General features: G+C 34.3%; 1 pseudogene; it reads right to left on the bottom strand.

The window, feature by feature from the left end:
• Positions 1-9,887: 9,887 nt before the first annotated feature.
• Positions 9,888-18,985, bottom strand: part of LOC123600479 — a 42,817-nt pseudogene continuing 33,719 nt past the window's right edge.

Below are 18,985 nucleotides of genomic sequence, written 5' to 3'. Positions count from 1 at the left end.
CAAGTTTTCTCATTAAGTTATGAATTAAAACTAATAGTTGTAAACTCACAAACTGGGCCATCATATTCTGCCATATACAGTACTTTATTGCTATATTCTGTGCTCGTGGGATTTTCTGTAGACTTAAGGAAATTTCTAACCTCCCTGAGAAATAGAAATTCTTATTCCTTGATGCTTCAAAGGATTTAGCAATAGAATATGTGAATCAAGAAAATGAGATTCTACTGAGTTCCTATGGAAATTTTTCTTAGTGCATTTGATTGCATTTCTATGTATTTTAGTTTGCCTGTTTATTATTCTCCTTCTGTGTCTCTCTTTCTTAACCCTGATGTTTTTCTTAACTTTATCTGCACTTCTTTCAGTTCCTGTGAGAATGTTCTATAACAAAATTTTAGAGAGTGAATGTATCTTTCTGATAAAAACAAGTATGTAAAAAAAAAAAAAAAAAACACCAAAAAACAAAAAAAAACTTTTAAATATAAGAAACTTGGGGTTTGTTTCAAACTATGTTTTATTTCCATCATCATGTTTATTTTTATGAAATGTACTTTGTGTAATTATGCAGAAATTTTAAGAAATACTTCTCATATTACTCCATATCCCCCTTGTTCAGAGATAAATCAGGACTGTTTAATCTCCCACTCAAGATTTTCTATACCCCAAGCACTATATACATCTTAGTCTCTGCTTCTATTATTTTCTTTTATTTATTGAGGTTACAGTCAAGCATATCTCTAAACTCTTACCAGGATGTACATTTGGCTTGTTTTAAGTTGCAGAATGGAATTCTAGTAACTCACTGTTGGAGTGAGTTAATCCAGTACCAGATTTCCTATTGCAACTCCCTGTTCTTTCCATTTTTAAAAATGTTTTCTTATATTTGAGAGAGCACAAGCAGGGAAGGGGCAGAAAGAGGGGGAGACAGATGATCCAAAGGGGGCTCTGTGCTGACAGCAGTGAGCATGATGCAGGTCTTGAACTCATGAACCACGAGATCATGACCTGAGCCGAAGTCAGATGCTCAACCAACTGAGCCACCCAGGTGCCCCTATTCTTTCCATTATCAAAAACTTCTGACCACTAGAAAACCTTTTTTATTAACTTTATGCTAATTATTTGTTTTGTTTTTAAGATTTTACTTCCTAATCATTTCATTATATCAGAAAGTCAACACATAAGGAGGCTGAGTCATTTTCCAAAGTTTGCATATGTGTATTTGGTCTTCCTGAGTTTTGTCTTCTCTGATTAAAACACACCCCCCCCCCCCCACACACACATATATGAACCATCCAAGGATGGTTCAATCAGTAAAGAACTGAAGTTAATTATAGACCAAGGATTATCAAATAGGGGAGAATAAATCCTTTTTCTGGTATCCTATCAAAATGACTGTTGGTATTTTATTTTTAAAATTGTACAATATCCATCTTAGCACCATATCTGTCTTAAGACCTCTAAACAGAGTTGAAAAATCATCATTTGAGCGGACTACTTTTGTTGATAGATAGAAGTGTGTTTATAATTATAAACAGAAATTAGAGTCATTAACTTAGTTGGCTTGCCTGGGTAGCTAACGTTGGTTAAACATCTAACTTCAGCTCAGGTCATGATTTCGCTGTTCATGAGTTTGAGCCCCTCATCGGGCTCTGTGCTGACAACTCAGAGCCTGGAGCATGTTTCAAGATTCTGTGTCTCCCTCTCTCTCTGTCCCTCCCCTGCTTGTGCTCTGTCTCTTTCTCAAAAATAATAATTAAACATTTAAATGAAAAAAAAAAGGATCATTAACTTAGATAATATCCTTCTATCAAACCCCACACAAAGAACAAAACAAAATTAAACTTTATGCAAATCTACATTAGTTAAAGCAACTTATGAGTTTTGTCATTGATTATATGACCTGAAAACAGAACCTTTAGTTAAATACTTTTTAAAATTAAAATAGAATTTTTGAGAAGGGTGGTAGCATAAGAATGAGCTTACAAACTCTTCTCAGAAAGAAATAGAAATGACCAAAACAGCACATTTTAAATCAGGGAATTGTCTTAGTTTCCTAGGGATGTCAGGCAACTTATCACAAGCTTGTTGACTGAAAACAACAGGCATTTATGCTCTCACAGCTCTGAGGTCAGAAGTCCAAAATCAAGGCATCAGTAGAGTCACACTCCCTCAGAAGACTGTAAGAGAGAATCCTTCCTTGCCTCTTTAAGCTTCTGATAGTTCAAGGTGTTTCTTGCCTTAGACTCCAATCTTTGCCTAAGTCTTCATAGAGATGTTCACATTGCTTTCTCTCCTGTTTCTCTGTGTGTCCTTTTCTATATCTTATCAAGACATGCTCACTGGGTTTAAAGTCCATCCTAATTCAGTATAATCTCACATAGATCTTTACCTTGATTACATCTACAAAGACACTATTTCCAAAGAAGGTCACATTCTGAGGTTCTAGATAGACATTATTTTTGGGAAGGGATGGGACACTATTTAACCTACTGGTAGTCATGGTGACAATTATATCACATAAGCTTCAAGTGATACCTGAGGGATATAGTCCAGTTGGGGAGCACCAAAAATTTACTTACATATTTTCTTTTATTTAGAATAATGGTTAGCAGGTGGGAAGACATTTTGAAAATCCTAGTATTCTATTTTTGGGAAACAAAGGCTAGAGACGTTGGCACTTCATGTGGTTGATGTGGATCACTATATGTAGAACATTTTTCTCTCTTTCAAATAAAGAGCTTTACAAGCCTTGACTTCCTGGGTAAGAAAGAAAATTACATTATAATTCAATATCATTTTTAAATCCCACTTTACAATTGTTATGACATCATTCTTATATAGAAGTACTTTCCCTAATTGGGACTAGTAAATTTTGGAGGGTAGGGAAGCTAGTACACAAGTTGAGAGCTCAATTCCTGATCTTATTCAAAACATCATGAAAAACTTGAAAGAAATTGCATTTGGCTTGACAAATTAAAAAAACGAAAAACAAAAAAAACAAAAAACTTTTATGTGGTCTATGGGTCTTTAACTTAATTTATTTCCATTAGGTATGTCTTATTATTAATCTGTTACGCAGTTTAGAATGGGTAAACCCCAATTAGCTCAGTTCACTCTTTGAATTCCACAGAGCTAGATGGACTTCAGATTACTGTTATAAGACAGTTAAACAAAGAGGACAAGAGAGACATAAAACAAACATATTAGAAGCCAAGTTTTCTGACTACAAATGCTAAGAACCCCAACAATCCCACTTATATCTCGTAAGACTGCCACTGTTGAAAAAAAAGAAAAAAGAAAAGGATGGATATCCACTTATCAATCACTGTCTCAATTTAAATTCCAACAAGGGAATTTTGCGTGCATGAACAGGTAAAATGCTCATGTAATTTTTTTCACACCCACAAAGCCTTGGGTAGATATACCACCTATAAGATTGTGAAATCATGAAGACAAATATTAAGAAAACAAATTCAGAAACAAAAATAATGTAAATATTAAAAACAAAGCTTTGTATGTGAAAATTTTATATATGTGTCCTCCTAAGGGAACATAAGTTGTTTTGATATTCTCAAATTATTTAAGTGTTTGACCATGTGCATTATGAAACAAAAGATGATTGATAAAATTATAATCTTAGGGCAAAGGAAATTGAAAGATATATGGTAGAAAAAAATTGTATCATCACAGAGTTTAAAATGACATTAGAAGCCAAAAAGTACAGTAAAAACTAAAGAAAATGAAACTAATGATGTTGACAGCAGGTTAGAGAAATCATCCAAAATTCAAAAAGAGTCCAAAAATAATATTTTTAGAGAAAGACATATATTGATATATATGGTTAGAAATAGAGAACCAAAACATAGACAAAAAAGAGACAAAAGCAATACTCTTAGATATAGCAGAAGAAAATTGTACTGATATATGTATTAGTCTACAGGTTGACAGAGCTAATCCAATGATAAGTGAAACAAATATAAACATTGTGAAAGTATCAAATTAAAATTTTAAAAAATACAATAAACATTGATAGAAGTGGGCAAGCCACTATTTCTCCTTCAAAGGAGAAAATACATTTATATATATAATATATATAATATATAATATATATTTATATAATATATAAATATATATATAAATATATAAATATAATATATACTTATATAATATATATTTGTCTTCATGTTTTCACAATCTTATAGGTGGTATATCTACCCAAGGCTTTTGTGGGTGTGAAAAAAATTACATGAGCATTTTACCATTCATATATATATATATATATATATATATATATATATATATATATATCTCACTCATATATATAAAATGTTGAGGGGGAGAAAAAGAGTTTGTGACACTAGAGTTCTAAATATAACTTCCAAGATATTATCTACATTTAAAGCCACAAAAATTTTTTTAATTGTGGTATAATTCATATAACACAAATTTTACAATCTTAATCATTTTGAAGCATACAGTTCTGTAACGTTACATATATTCATAGTTATGCAACAAATACAAAAATAATTTTTTAATATCCGAAGTCTCATGAATTTCACTATTCAACTAATTTTTCCTGAAAAATATTATTTTAATAAAAGATAAATTAGAATAAAATATTAAGTGTGAGGAAACATTATTAAAAAGAAAACCTAGTTGGGGCACCTGGGTGGCTCAGTTGGGTAAGCATTAGACTTCAGCTCAGGTCATGATCTCATGTTTCATGGGTTCGAGCCCCACATTGGGCTCTGTGTTGACAGCTCAGAGCCTGGAGCCTGCTTTGGATTCTGTGTCTCCCCCTTTCTCTGCCCCTCTCCTGCTTGCATTCTGTCTCTCTATCTCTCTCAAAAATAAATAATAAGCATTAAAAAAAGTAAGAAAAAAAGAAAGAAAACCTAGTCAATTCTATTTAAATAATCAAGTAATCTAAATAAAAAATTATACATAAGTTAAAGATAAAAATTTAACTTTAACCTACTAGAATTAAAAATTTTATTGCATATCAGTTAAAACTGAAGTGGAGGTGGGTAATGAGGTGGAGAAAATGAAAAATATTACTTATTTTCCATCTTGAATAAGAAAAGATATATTATTTCTGAATGTTCTGAATTAAAGTCAGAGGTTATACTTATTTAAATATATACCATTACATGCACTTAAAATAGTTTAAGGTATCGATCATATAGATCAAAGAACTAAAGAAAATTATACATGTATAATAGCGTATATATACATATAAACATACATAGAAAATGCAGTAGTAAAAACTATAAAATGTAGAATAAAACAACATCAACCAATCTGTTATGACATGAAGTAAAATGGGATAAATCTACAATTTAAAAATATGCACTTTATGAGAGATAAGCCAGATATAACAGCACTGAAATAAAAAGATTGAGAGGCTTCTACTTTAGGATAAAAGGCTTAACCTCACGCATAAGAACATTGGAAATGACGATAAAGGGAAATGACTACAAAGGGGAATAGATTGATGAATGATTGAGAAAGTGTTCAATGGTATTCTTTTTAAAAAAATTTTTTTTTCAACGTTTATTTATTTTTGGGACAGAGAGAGACAGAGCATGAACGGGGGAGGGGCAGAGAGAGAGGGAGACACAGAATCGGAAACAGGCTCCAGGCTCTGAGCCATCAGGCCAGAGCCCGACGCGGGGCTCGAACTCACGGACCGTGAGATCGTGACCTGGCTGAAGTCGGACGCTCAACCGACTGCGCCACCCAGGCGCCCCAATGATTCTTAAAGATAGAACCAATTGTATTCATCCTCATGGATAAATAAGAGCTGAGAGATCTAGAGCTTAGGCTACCCCCAAGAAGAGAAGGCAGAAGACAGAGGGGCAATATTGTCACAACTGTTTACCAATGAAATGGAGGGTACAATATACAAGAGTGATAAACTCTTATAATATATTTTACTGAAAATAATTTTAAGGCTGGAAAAAATATACAGGATAAGTGTAAATTCAAACCAAAAGAAAGCAAATGTAAATATTAATGCCTGACAAAGAAGATTTCAAATAAATTTAATTAAATGAAAGAATTGTGTGACTTTTATTGATTAAGTTTTCTATCTGGTCCTTACAGGATTAGCCCCAAATCATTAAATAATAAATAGTAATCATTTTGTAGATGTGTGTGTATGTATAAGTAAAGAGGATAGACAGATAGATAGAAAGAGGATACATGATAGATAGATAGATAGATAGATAGATAGATAGATAGATGATAGATAATAGAAATAATTGAAAGAAGATATTAATGATTTCCCTTATGAGTGTTTGCAACATATCTAATATATATTTATATAGTCATTTATCTATCTTGCATAGGGTTTTTAGAAAATGTTTTCTAGATGCTATGTTTATAAGAAAAATACAGAAAGAAGACATATTTCTCTGTGCACAGTTAAGGTATAGCATTAATGCAGCTGAAGTTATGCACAGCAGTGAGTTCCAGTGCAAATATAAGTCTAATTTAAACTCAAACTTTTCTTGCTGAGTAAGTGGCTCATTAATGGTAAGTGGCTCATTTAAAAAATTGTCCTGGAAAAAAAACATAAAATTACCCTCCATTTCATTAGTGCTAGATGTTTCCTTTTGCATATTTCCCTGAGCTGATAGTGCCTGGTGTTAACCACTATGTCAAGTTCAGATTGTACCTGCAATACTAGATGGAAAGCCGGTCGAGTATTCACTCTCATTCCACATCACCCCCTTGATGGTCTCACTCTTTCCTTGATAGTCAATTATTTTGGGAAATTATTTCTTCTCTGAGTTTTTTCTTTCCACTAGGATTAATTTAATCATGGACTTGTTTTCCCTGCTCATGATAAATCATGGAAATTGGAGCATCTCTCACTGGAGTGTTGTAAGGCTTCTGGCTCCACATTTAAAGACATTTCCTCAGGATGGAAAACATGACATTTGGAAACTCAAAGACAAAATTAAATTTGTGTTTCCCCTATCTTTGTGTGTACACTCAATAGATTTTTATATAAAACATCTGGAAATTATTTGTTTTGTTTTTAAATATAGGTGCAGAAAGAGGTTAAAGAAATCTTCCAAGCTCCTTTACAATACTTGGCTTTCCATTTCAACAGCAGCTCTATGAGATAGATAGTAACATTCTGACTTTTCAAATGAAAAAACACAGGATATATGATATCAAATTATATCAAATTATATAATTTGTGTAAACCTGAATCTAGTGACCAGCAAACTTGAATTTTAAACCGAAACTTCCTTGAAACCTATTTTCTTTCTTTTTTTTTTAAGTTTTATTTATTTATTTTGAGAGAGCTTGCATGCAAGCAGGGTGAGGGGCAGAGAGAGAGGGAAAGAGAGAGAGAGAATCCCAAGCAGGCTCCACGATATCAGCATGGAGCCCCATGTGGGGCTCAATATCATGAACCCTGAGATCATGACTTTAGCTGAAATTGAGTTGGATGCTTAACCAACTGGTGAAGCCACCCGGGTGCCTGGAAAACTATTTTACTTCTAACTACATCATATTAGGTTTTCATCTTAAATACACATTGCAACAAGAATGAAAATTAAAAAGCAGTTCCTCTTCCAAACTCTGTAGTTCATGGCAGATTGTGCTGAGGAAAACTTTCATAAATGCTAATCTTTACCATCAGAAGTGGACACTACCTGTCAGGAAAATGCAAGAGCTCTGAGTAAGCCAGGGTATTTTTTGTTTTTGTTTTTGTTTTTTAATTTTATTGTTATGGACTAAAAAACTTTGCAGTTAGAACATTTAGCCACCAACCATCATGACTCTCTGGATTTGATGAAGTAACATTGCTTGCTTCTCTCTCCATGCCCAGAGAAGGGACTTAATTTTTCCCCTTATTTTTTCCCATTTAGGAAGCAGTGACTTACCTACTCCCTGATTGGTGAATTTGCAGTTTGAAAGTCTTCTTTTCTCTTCCTCCTGCTGAGTTCTACCTGACTGCAGGTAAAATGCATTTTATTTGGCTCTTTGCCGTGCGGTAACAGAGGCCTGCACCAACTATGGGCTAGTTAGTACGAATCTAGCACTAAGGTGAAGTTATCAAGCCCTTTTTGCTACAAGGCTTAGTATTTCTACTAATCTACCATTTACTAGTGCAAATATCCCCCATCTGTATGACTCCTGTGTCCACTGCTCCTTTTATTTTTCCTTTTAATTGGCTAGGGAAATTATTCACTGAATCCTTTCATACCATCCTGGTCCATGCTACCTCCTAGATCTACTTTTTTAGGCATCTTACCTCCATCACTGGTCCTGCCATTCCTGTTTCCTCTTCTTCCCAGAAGAAAATCTCTTCCTCAGAATTTGATACTTGATACTCCCTTGGCCTCCTTCCTTTACATGGTTATCCAGCTTAACTCAGATCCCTCCTCAAATGTCACTGACACATTCCAGGTCTGATTTTTTAAATATAAAACTAGAAAATCTGCTGTAATTATTACTATGCTTTATTATCTTTCATGCTTGGCACAGTTGAAATTGCATTATATATTTATTTGTTTACTTGTTTCTCTCCCCCACTAGAGTATAAATTTAATGAGGCAAAAACTTGGCCTTTTTTTCTTCTTTGCTAGATCTATCTATCTATCTATCTATCATCTATCTATCCTAGGATATATACACAGTATAGCTGAAACATCTCTTTCTCTCTTGTTTCAGTCCAGTTCAGACCTGATTCATTCAATTTTAGGTATTCTTTTGCTATTTATTTTGCCAGTAATTAACTTTATTTTGCATCCTTTGACAATAGGTGCCATTTTGTTGACATCCGTAAATTCCTAAGATGCTAAAGAATGTTAGGCCTACATAAAACAGATACCCTGTTACTTTAGATGAGTATATCATGATTAACTTAAATATTTCTCCAATACTATTTGGGGGTACATATGTATATATGTGTGTATTTTTCAGTTTAAAATATGCTGCAGTAAGTATCCGTATGAATTTATATTTGCCAGTATATCTATTTTTTTTTTTTTGAGGAATTGCTGAGTAAAAAACAGCAACATCTGACAGTTCTTTAACTGTCAACTTGATTTCTTTGGGATTGTAGCAATTTATATATCTACTGACAAGAATATGCCTCGGTGTGCACATCTTACAATTTTATATTGCCATTCATTTAGTCTGTTATCTCCATAGATGAAAAAATAATATCTCAATATAATGTAATTACTGAACAGGTTAAAGTGTGTGTGTGTGTGTGTGTGTGTGTGTGCGTGTGTGTGTGTGCATGCATTGGTCACTTCCATTTGTTCCTTGGAAAATTGCCTGTCCATGTCCATTTAAAAACAATCAATATACCAGACAGGTAAGTGAGTAGGTATGTGTGATTATGGATAAAAGCTCTTCCAGTTACTGAAATATTTAACTCTTTTGTGCCTCAGGCACTATGACTGCTTTTGAAAACACCTCTGCATTTAGATTTTTATAAATAGAGTTCAGACTCATGCCTCCCTAGCAAAAAATTCTTCCTGCCAATCATTCTCTTCCTGATGATATTTTATTCATTTGTATTCTTTGGAATATGAGATAAAAGTCTACACTTTTCTTTGTTCTGTTGCAATATACTCTTGAATGTATTTTCACAGTCTATTCAAGTCCTTAGAGAATAATGTGTCCTCCTTATAATCTCTCTATATCAGTGACCCATCTAAATTTATATGCCTAAAAATAAAAGCAAAAACCAAAATAATTAAAAACATAACTATACCTTATTCTAAATTGTTAAAACTAGTTCTGCTCATTGATATTTCTTCATTTATGAAAAGAATATAAGGTGATTAAAGTTATATTCTTGGAAAATTAGGATTTCTTCCATCATGTGATCTTATGTTTTTGTTTTATTTTTATGGTCAATTTTTTTTGGTAAGAAACCATTTGTTTCCCATCAAACTTATTTCCATTTTGTTTGCCTTTGTGGAAGAGTTTAAGGTTGTTTCTACCCATTCAGTGACCTGAGCAGTGGGAACCGTGGACCAGTCTTCAGTGACAGGCTGTGAGCACTTCAGTCTTTAGTAGGGAACTCCTGAATAGGCACAGAGGGCACCCGCATGGGTTCAGACCAGTCTGAGACTTCAGGTTGAGTAGCAGTGAACTCAGGAGCTGGAGCAGTCCATTCACTCTGAAGTTCCTCCCTGGTCACAGCCTTTTCACCTGCCCTTCCTTTTTGGTCTCTTCAGGATCTCTATAGAAGTACAGATCAGTCATGACCTCCCATGGGTGTTCATGGGAAATGGTGCCATGCTGCTCAGAAATTCTGGGCCAGCAATCACCACATCAGATACACTGTGTGAGCTCCCTTGTTGTTGCAAGGTTTAGCAATGTCCACATAATGCAGAGGAGAGTCTGTGTTACACAGAATGATGGTAGGCAGGTTAACATAAGATGCCTCTGTGAGAGGCTGGTAGTCGGCCCTGGGATCAGTAACCACCAGAAGTCTTGGCTCCTGGAAGGCTGCCTGAATCTGATTAGTGAAGGTTCCAGGAATCAAACAGCCAACAATAGGAGTGGCTCCAATAGCAACAGCAAACTTCATCACAGCTCACTGGTCAGTACTCCTGGAGGATATGATGCTGATATCATCTGGGTTTTATATGGCAACAATAGCATGAGCTGCCAGAAGATTCTCCCAGGTTCTCTTCAGATTTATGATGTAATACCAGCACTTATCCTTTTGTAGATATACTGTTCCATTTGAAAGTCAGGTTGGTGCAATGTGAGTGAGTTCCTGCTGTAAGGAATTTGAGGACATCTTCCTCCTTCATTTGCAAGATATCAAGGGCTGTGGACACTGAAAGTTTCCCTTCAGTTTATGATGAGAATACAGAAGAATGCCCTATGGCCTCTCCCCAGGTAGCTCAGAAAATCTTTACTCTCAACTTTAAATCAGGCTTGTGGCTACTCCAGTCTTGACCTTCTTATTCCAGGTCTCAGACTGAGGTTTCCTTTTTATCACCTTGTGTCTGAGATACATCTTATCAAACATGGTCTAGTACTTGGTTTTCTAGAACTAGTAATGTTTTCCAGTCCTGCCAATACCACGTCCCTTATATTTTCCCCTGAGATTTTATTTCTGTCTCATATTTCCAGATTACTGTCTTCTTATGTACTGACTGCTGACAATTATCTATGATTTCACTCTGTGTTCTTTTTTCAGGATTAAGCTGGTTTGGGTCTGCCTTATGTCTAGTCTTTTATCTCCCATGCTGTCAAAAGTTCCTTTCAGTACTCCAAATGGGTGTGGTCCTCTAGGGCCTGCTCCACCCTACAGTGGGGTTCCAGTACAAATTATGGCCTTGCAATTCATCCCCATTCTACCATAGCTATGTAATATTTTTTAATGTATTTATTTAAATTCCTTTTAGTTAACATACAGTGTAGTATTGGTTCCAGAGTGTACACACACACACACACACACACACACACACACACACACTCTTTATGCATTTATCAGTTGATGGACATTTGGGCTCTATCCATAATTTGGCAATGTTGATAGTGCCACTATAAACATTGGGGATCATGTGCCCCTTTGAATCAGCATTTTTGTATCTTTTGGATAAATACCTAGTTGTGCAATTGCTGGGTAGTAGGGTAGTTCTATTTTTAATTTTTTGAGGAATCTCCATACTGTTCTCCAGAGTGGCTGCACCAGTTTGCAGTCTTACCAATAGTGGGACTCTATTTCTCCTCATCCCCATCAACATCTGTTGTTTCTTGAGTTGTTAAATTTTGCCATTCTGACAGGTGTGAGATGTTATCTATTGTGGTTTTGATTTGCATCTCTCTTATGATGAGTAACGCTGAGCATCTTTCCATGTGTCTGTTAGCCATCTGGATGTCTTCTTTGGAAAAGTGTCTATTCATGTCTTATGTAACATTTTTGAGGAGTAAAGAAGCATGCTGACACCGCCAGCGCTAAATTGTTTTTATCAGATATATACTTATTTCTCTTTTAAGTGACTTTTGTTATATGTGTTACATTGTTTTAAGTCACCTCTCTCTTGTCATTGACAAATCAAAGATTATCAAACACTGTTCATCCTTTACTAATTGATAAATACACTTTGATGCCAAAATTGCATGGTCATTGAAATGAAATGCACGGGAGCCCTGCAGAGTCGACGGCCCACTAAGTAGTGATAATTATTTGTCCATAAGACTCAGCTTGATCCAAAGTCATTTGGAATACATTTTTCTTCTGTGTTCTGTGGTTTAGAAATAAGAAGTAAATAAGAAAATAAGATTCTCTTATAGAGTCAGTCACAAATAACCTGGAAATTCAGGCTTATTTCGCTACCATTAATGTAAGGAAATTATGCTTGATTTAGAAGGAAATTAGTTATGCACGTGACTCGAAAAATCCCCTCTTGTTTTGTGAAGGCACAGAGTGCCAATTAATTATATCTATAGCAACCACGAAAGTTTCCAGAAAATTACTAGGTTAAAGAGGACTTTTGACAACTGATTTTAATTTATTTTTATGTCCTATATAAGTATTATATATTTCTTGTACTTACTGGATTGTTTTAAAAATGCATAGAGCACTACAAAATTCTATTTCTAACTCTTTAAGAGTTCTGTTGCACAGGGATGATGACTGAGTTTGATGTGAATTGAGAAGAATTTTAAGTGGATTATGACATTTCAATTTGAGGACTAACATGCATCAATAACATCAGAGATCTGTTGAAATGTGTGAAGGCTGAGATTAGGGGTGAGGAAAAAGAAGGTTAATGAGAAGGGTCAGAACTCCTCCTTGTGGGGCAAATTTTGAAGTGATTTCTTTCTCATGAATAATGGAGCTAGGCTTCAAAATAAATTTCATAAAAATTTCATATTTCATAAATTTCATATATATATATATATATATATATATATATATATATATAGTAAAATAGTAAAATCCACCATGCTCAGAATGCAGTGTTTTTTTTTTCAAGTAAATCAATTTCTTTTTGGTTTTATGTCTTTTAATTTTTTTTCCTATTTGGGTTAAAGAAATCGTATAGTCATTTTCACAGGCCCCTAGAAGTTCCATTAATCAAATGAATTATAAATTTATTTCATTACCCTAAAATGTAACAATTATATAAATTAATAATTATAAATATCTGACATTATCTGTGAATAAAAGTTTAGTACGTTGCTTTATTGATTAAAAATATAATTTCATGTTATGTTAAGTCGAGCAGCACCTATTTTTTCCCATAGGTTATTCTGAATAATTGAAGAGAATTATAAATGTGTTCTCTTTTATTTGCAGAGAATAGGTTAACAGCATAGCTATACTAAAGGGAATTTTAGAAGTTTTTTAAGGAAACAAAAGAGATTAAAAGAAGGAATGGGGAAAAAGAAAAAACTAAATATGTAGAGTAGGCCAAAAATACATGGTGACTATACTTATAACATCTTGTGTGGTTAAAAGTAGAAATAGAATTAAAATACATGATAATTAATTTGGAAGCAGCACCATAATTTGTTGTGGACCAACCCATTCACTGAGAACAACTAGCCAAGCTGGGGTAAAAAAAAAGACAAAAATTATATTTGAGAGCATACCACAGCAAAGACTTATTAAATTATAATTCTGAGAGAGAAAATAACCTAAGCAAAATGAACCAGACATTTGGAAACACTTTTCCTTTTGAAGTAGTTTTCCAATTTGCCAGGGGGAGGAGTAGGGGGGTTGTTGGAGGTGGGGATGGGTATTGAGCTGAGAAGTTAAGCAGAAATCTGAGGCTGAACATCTGAGAGTCCAAACTGTACCCTCATCATATCAGGAGATTGGTAGAATAAAAATTAGAGTTGAGCACCTGTCATATTAGAGGCTCTTTAAACACCCAGAATTTTCTACTAGAATCCAAAAGACTCTATCTAAGGAGATAAACTAGACTGGAGATAAACCAGTTGTCACTGAAAAAAAATTTGAAGCACCTAATTTTTGAGAAGATTAAGGTAATCTACTCCTAACCAGGCTGCCTGCCAGAAGAAAATTAAACCCTATCTAGAAGTTATGTACACAGATACCAAATAAACTATATAGTTTTTTATCTACAATTTGCTCAAACAACTCCACAGAAACATTTCCAGGTAAGATGCAGCAGTTTGCAGCAGAGTAATGCTCCTGTCACACCTAGCAAATAAATAACAAAACCATACTTTTAAAAGGCATTGGGGGACTTTGGAGGCAATAAGGCCTGCATGAGCTAAAATTCACAGAAAAAAAACTGTGTTGGGGGGTGCCTGGGTGGCTCAGTTGGTTAAGTGACCCACTCTTGCTTTTGGCTCAGGTCATGATCTCACAATTTGTGAGATCGAGCCCTCTGTCCAGCTCTGTGCTGACAACATGGACCCTGCTTGGGATTCCCTCCTTCTCCCAATCTTTCCCCCTTCTCTGCTCATGCAAAATAAATAAGTAAACATAAAAAAAAAAAAAAAGAATTGTGATGAGTTGAGGATGACCAGCTACTTTTGCTCTACTTGTGACATTGTCTGCTTCTGCCTGTCGGTTAAAATCAAGCTTGTTCCAGACAAGATACTTTCCAAAGACAGAAAGATAATCCAGTAATGCATTTTGCAGAAACTCAGGGCTAGAGTAACACATGAACCTTTCAGTGGTCTCAAATTTGAAGCTAATTCTTAGCTCTGGGATTGGATACAGGGCTGGAAAACTAAGCCAAAAACATATATATAAGAGAGTTCACTATCTTCAATGTTTAGGGGGAAAAAGATATTCATGGGGTGAGGTCCTGCTTTAAGATAAATATAGTCTCTCCTAGAGATATTTATAAAATTTAAAATTGCATGGGCTGGGAAGCTGAAGAGCTAATGAATAAGTTTACTTATCAAGCTCATTTGTTACAAGTTCTCTTTTTTTCTTAATTTTTTTTAACGTTTATTTATTATTGAGAGACAGAGAGACACAGAGGGTGAACAGGGGAGAGGGCAGAGAGAGGCAGAGACACAGAATCCAAAGCAGGCTCCAGGCTCTGAGCTGTCAGCACAGAGCCCCATGCGGGGCTCGAACTCATGGGCAGCGAGATCATGACCTGAGCCAAAGTCAGCCACTCAACCAACTGAGCCACCCAGGTGTCCCTCAAGTTCTCTTTTTAATAACTAATTTTATTTTTACGTGAGGAAAAAGAATAAGCCGAACAAAATGTAAAAGTTATCATATGGTAACAGTAACTTCAGCAATTAACCGAAAACTAATTTAACAAAAAATGAACAAGGCATTAATACTGAAAAGTCCAGAAAATGAGAAAAATTAAAGGAAGATTTAATAGATGAAGCAATATACCACTGTGAGTTGAAAGACTTAATTTTTAAAATGATAGCAATACCCTTTAAGTTGATCTAGAGATTGCAAGCAATCTCAATTAAAATCCCAACAGATTTGTTTTTTTAGTTTTTGTGGCAATTAACAAATTGACTTCAGGAATTTATATGTAAATGCAAAGGGCAATGTTCAGACAACATTCTGAGTTAAAATTTGTTAGCTCTACACTCCAGATATAAGACGCATTATAAATATACAATAATAAAGATGGTGTAGAATAGGTATCTGGTGGAAGCATTTAGAATCACTGAAAATGTTTCCATTCACATATGCTCACCTGTTTGATGTCTAGGTGATAGTGCAGTGAGGAAAGGACGATTTTTGCATAAATGGAAGGATTGGACATTCACAGAGGAAAAAAATATATGTGCACTACTGTTTTACACAATTCACAAAACTACTCCCAGAATTGTTTATCAAAAAGTAATACAGCAAAGTTTAGAAAATTGCCTAATAGAATATCCTTGGAGTGGATATTTTTTTTTGAAAGAAGCTTCTAATAGAACTAACCATAAATGAAAAAAAATAACTTGTACAGTTTTAAGATAAAAAACTTCAGAACATCAAATGGCATCATTAAGTGAGTTATAATCAAGTTGCATAATAGGATAAAATATTTCCAATGCACATACTGAACAAGGGATTTATATTCAAATCCATTAAAAATTCCTACCAAAAAAAAAAAAAAAAGAAAATAGCAAAAACTAAAAGGAAAAAGTACAAGAAACATGAATTGGCATTTCACAAAATAGGGTATATGAAAGTGTAATAAAAATAGAAAATGTTGCTCAAGCACGTTAGCCTTTGGAATATGCAATTTAAAGTTACAATTGAATATCACTATACACTTACTAAAATGGTAAAATCGAAAAATTTAAAAATGCTACCAAATTTCGATAAGGATATAGAATAACTGGAACTCTCCTAAATTAATTGTAGAACTATAAATTGGTACAGATATTTTGAAAAGTTGTTTCTTAGTATCTACGAACTCTGAATGTATGATCCACTTCTACATATATTCACTAAATGTATGTCTACATAAAGTCTTAAATGTGCACACACACACACACAGATGCTCTCAGAAGAATTGTTTGCAATAGTCCAAACTGGAAATACTCAAATGCTTATCTAGAAAAGAATGAATGAAAAACTGTGGCATATTCATGCAATGATATACTACACATCAACAAGAATGAATGAACTTCAAATACATAGAACAAAATGGAGGACTTACAACTATAATACTAAGCAAAAGTAGGCAGACATGAACAGGTCATGCTGTATTACTCTATTTGTAAAAAAATTTCATTAGGCAAAACTAATACAAGTACTTAAAAATTATGATAGCATTGCCCTTGGGGTGAGCAAATGTTACTAAAAGAAGCACAGAGTGTCCTATTTATAATGTTTCCTCCTATTGGTGCTGTCTACATGGATGTGTTCACTATTATAAAGATATTTGACCCTAACATGATGATTTCTGAACTTTTTGGTATATAAGCTTAAGTAAAATGTACAAAACAAAGCAAACAAACAAGTATATAATGCAGCTGTCACCATCCTTTACTAAAATTCATATGGCTATAAATGCCTCCTTTATAAAAGAAGACTAAAAATCAATGATCTAAGTAGCCATCTAAAAAGTGAGAAAAGGCAACAGCAAACTCAACATATAAGAATGAGAGAAATAATGAAAATAAGAACAGAAAATAATTACATAAACATCGAACAGAGAAGATGTGCAATGTAATTTGTTTTAGAATTTCGCTTTAAAAATGTATGTTTCATAGAAAATAACATGGGCTTATTTTGTAATAATTTCAGATCCACCCTTAATCTAATTAATTTAATAGATAAGGACCTCTTCTACCTGAATTCTCTCAATTCCACTCCAAGAAGTGACTGTTAAATGCTCCTGTGTTTCCTTGTAGATAAGAGTATATACAGGTGAATATATGATATGATATTATGACATATATTTTCAAGAATGTATTATTTTATATTTATTACCCAACTTACTTTCTATTTATTATAGATAATATGCATTCCTTGTCAGCATAAATGACCTATTTACATGTCTATACCTATATAAAAATGTACTGATACCTAAAATGACATATTACCTTTAAAATTTTTTATTTTTTAATTTCTTTTTATTTTACTTATTTTTTTTAATGTTTATTTATTTTTGTTTGAGGTAGAGACAGAGTGCAAGCGGGGGAAGGGCAAAGGGAGACGGAGACACAGAATCTGAATGAGGCTCCGGGTTCCCAGTGTCAGTACAGAACTCAACACAGGGCTCGATACCACAGACTGTGAGATCGTGACCTGAACCGAAGTTGGACACTCAACTGACTGAGCTACCCAGGTGCCTCTAAAAATTTTATACCCTGGGTACACAAAAATTTACCTATCATAAATGTACAGATCAATGTTATCACAAAATAACTGAACCTTTGGAATTAACTCCGGTTCAAAAACCTAAAACAGAAGTCATGACAAGCATATATAAAATGTCTTTGTTGTTGTTACCTTGTAAAGAGAAGAACAAGATTTCAGGGAAATATAATAATGTAATAAAAAATAATATATTTACTCGTATCTTAAAGTTTCCTTAAGTGTTTTCTCAGGGATCCAATATTGTCGTGCCTCTTTTCACCATATTGTAAGCATTCTGACAGAGAACTCCAGTTCAGTTCTACATGAGGAGATCTGAACTGTTATTGATCTTGGAAGTATTAGAATTGAAATTCCTACGAAGTATAGGTTCAAATCTTGTCACCTTGGTTACCTGAATTGTTTATTAATTCAAGAGGAATTGAAAGCACCTTGCAGTTGGTGAAAAGGTCACTGATTTCAGAGTAAATTTTAAATGACTCAAAGTCTTAGTATCTCATCTTCTGGAGTAAGGGGAGTAGTCTGGGAAGGAGCCACATGTGTCACACATTGAGTCAGCACAGGTTGAGTCAGCTAGAGCTGAGGGTTGGCCTCATCTTTTGGGGCAGAGTCAGGATAGTCTTCTGATTACAAAGACCCCGAGGATTCAAAACTAGAAGAGAGAAGTATTTGGCCTTGGGGACTTTGTCAGTTCATCTTTGTTGGGAGATCCAGCCCTCTCATCCCTCCAATGGAATTTGTCAGTCCCTTTTTACTTTCCCTGGTCTCTGTTACCATGGTAACTGTTCCGAGCCCCTACTGTTTAGTTCATCACTGAAAAGGCAACATTTCAACATTTTCTGACACAAATTGGCAAGATATGTAGCTGCTGGCAGTACTATCTCAGCAGGACTCCTGGTAATGTAGTAGGAAATGTGTGGTAAGGCAATTAGAAAACACCAGTAGATAACTGAACATTCCATGTATAAGAAAATGCCTTTGGGAGATTTGCTACAGTACTCCCAGTGTTTGGAATGCACTGCATTTAGTAGCAATCTTCAATTCAATGAACACTTTTTGTGTGCATACAGACCTTACACTGACTGCAAATCACATACAAACAAATGAATGTGATCTCTCACCTCAAGCAACTTGCACTCTATTGGTACAAATAACATATATTCAATCACAGTTAAACCAAGTCTCATTGTGTGTGGGATCTGAGTGAAC

Source organism: Leopardus geoffroyi, chromosome D1, assembly GCF_018350155.1.
Source record: "Leopardus geoffroyi isolate Oge1 chromosome D1, O.geoffroyi_Oge1_pat1.0, whole genome shotgun sequence".
NCBI classification, from domain to species: Eukaryota; Metazoa; Chordata; class Mammalia; order Carnivora; family Felidae; genus Leopardus; species Leopardus geoffroyi.
Note: the sequence above shows the minus strand (reverse complement) of the source record. Positions and strands in the feature narration are given on the sequence as shown.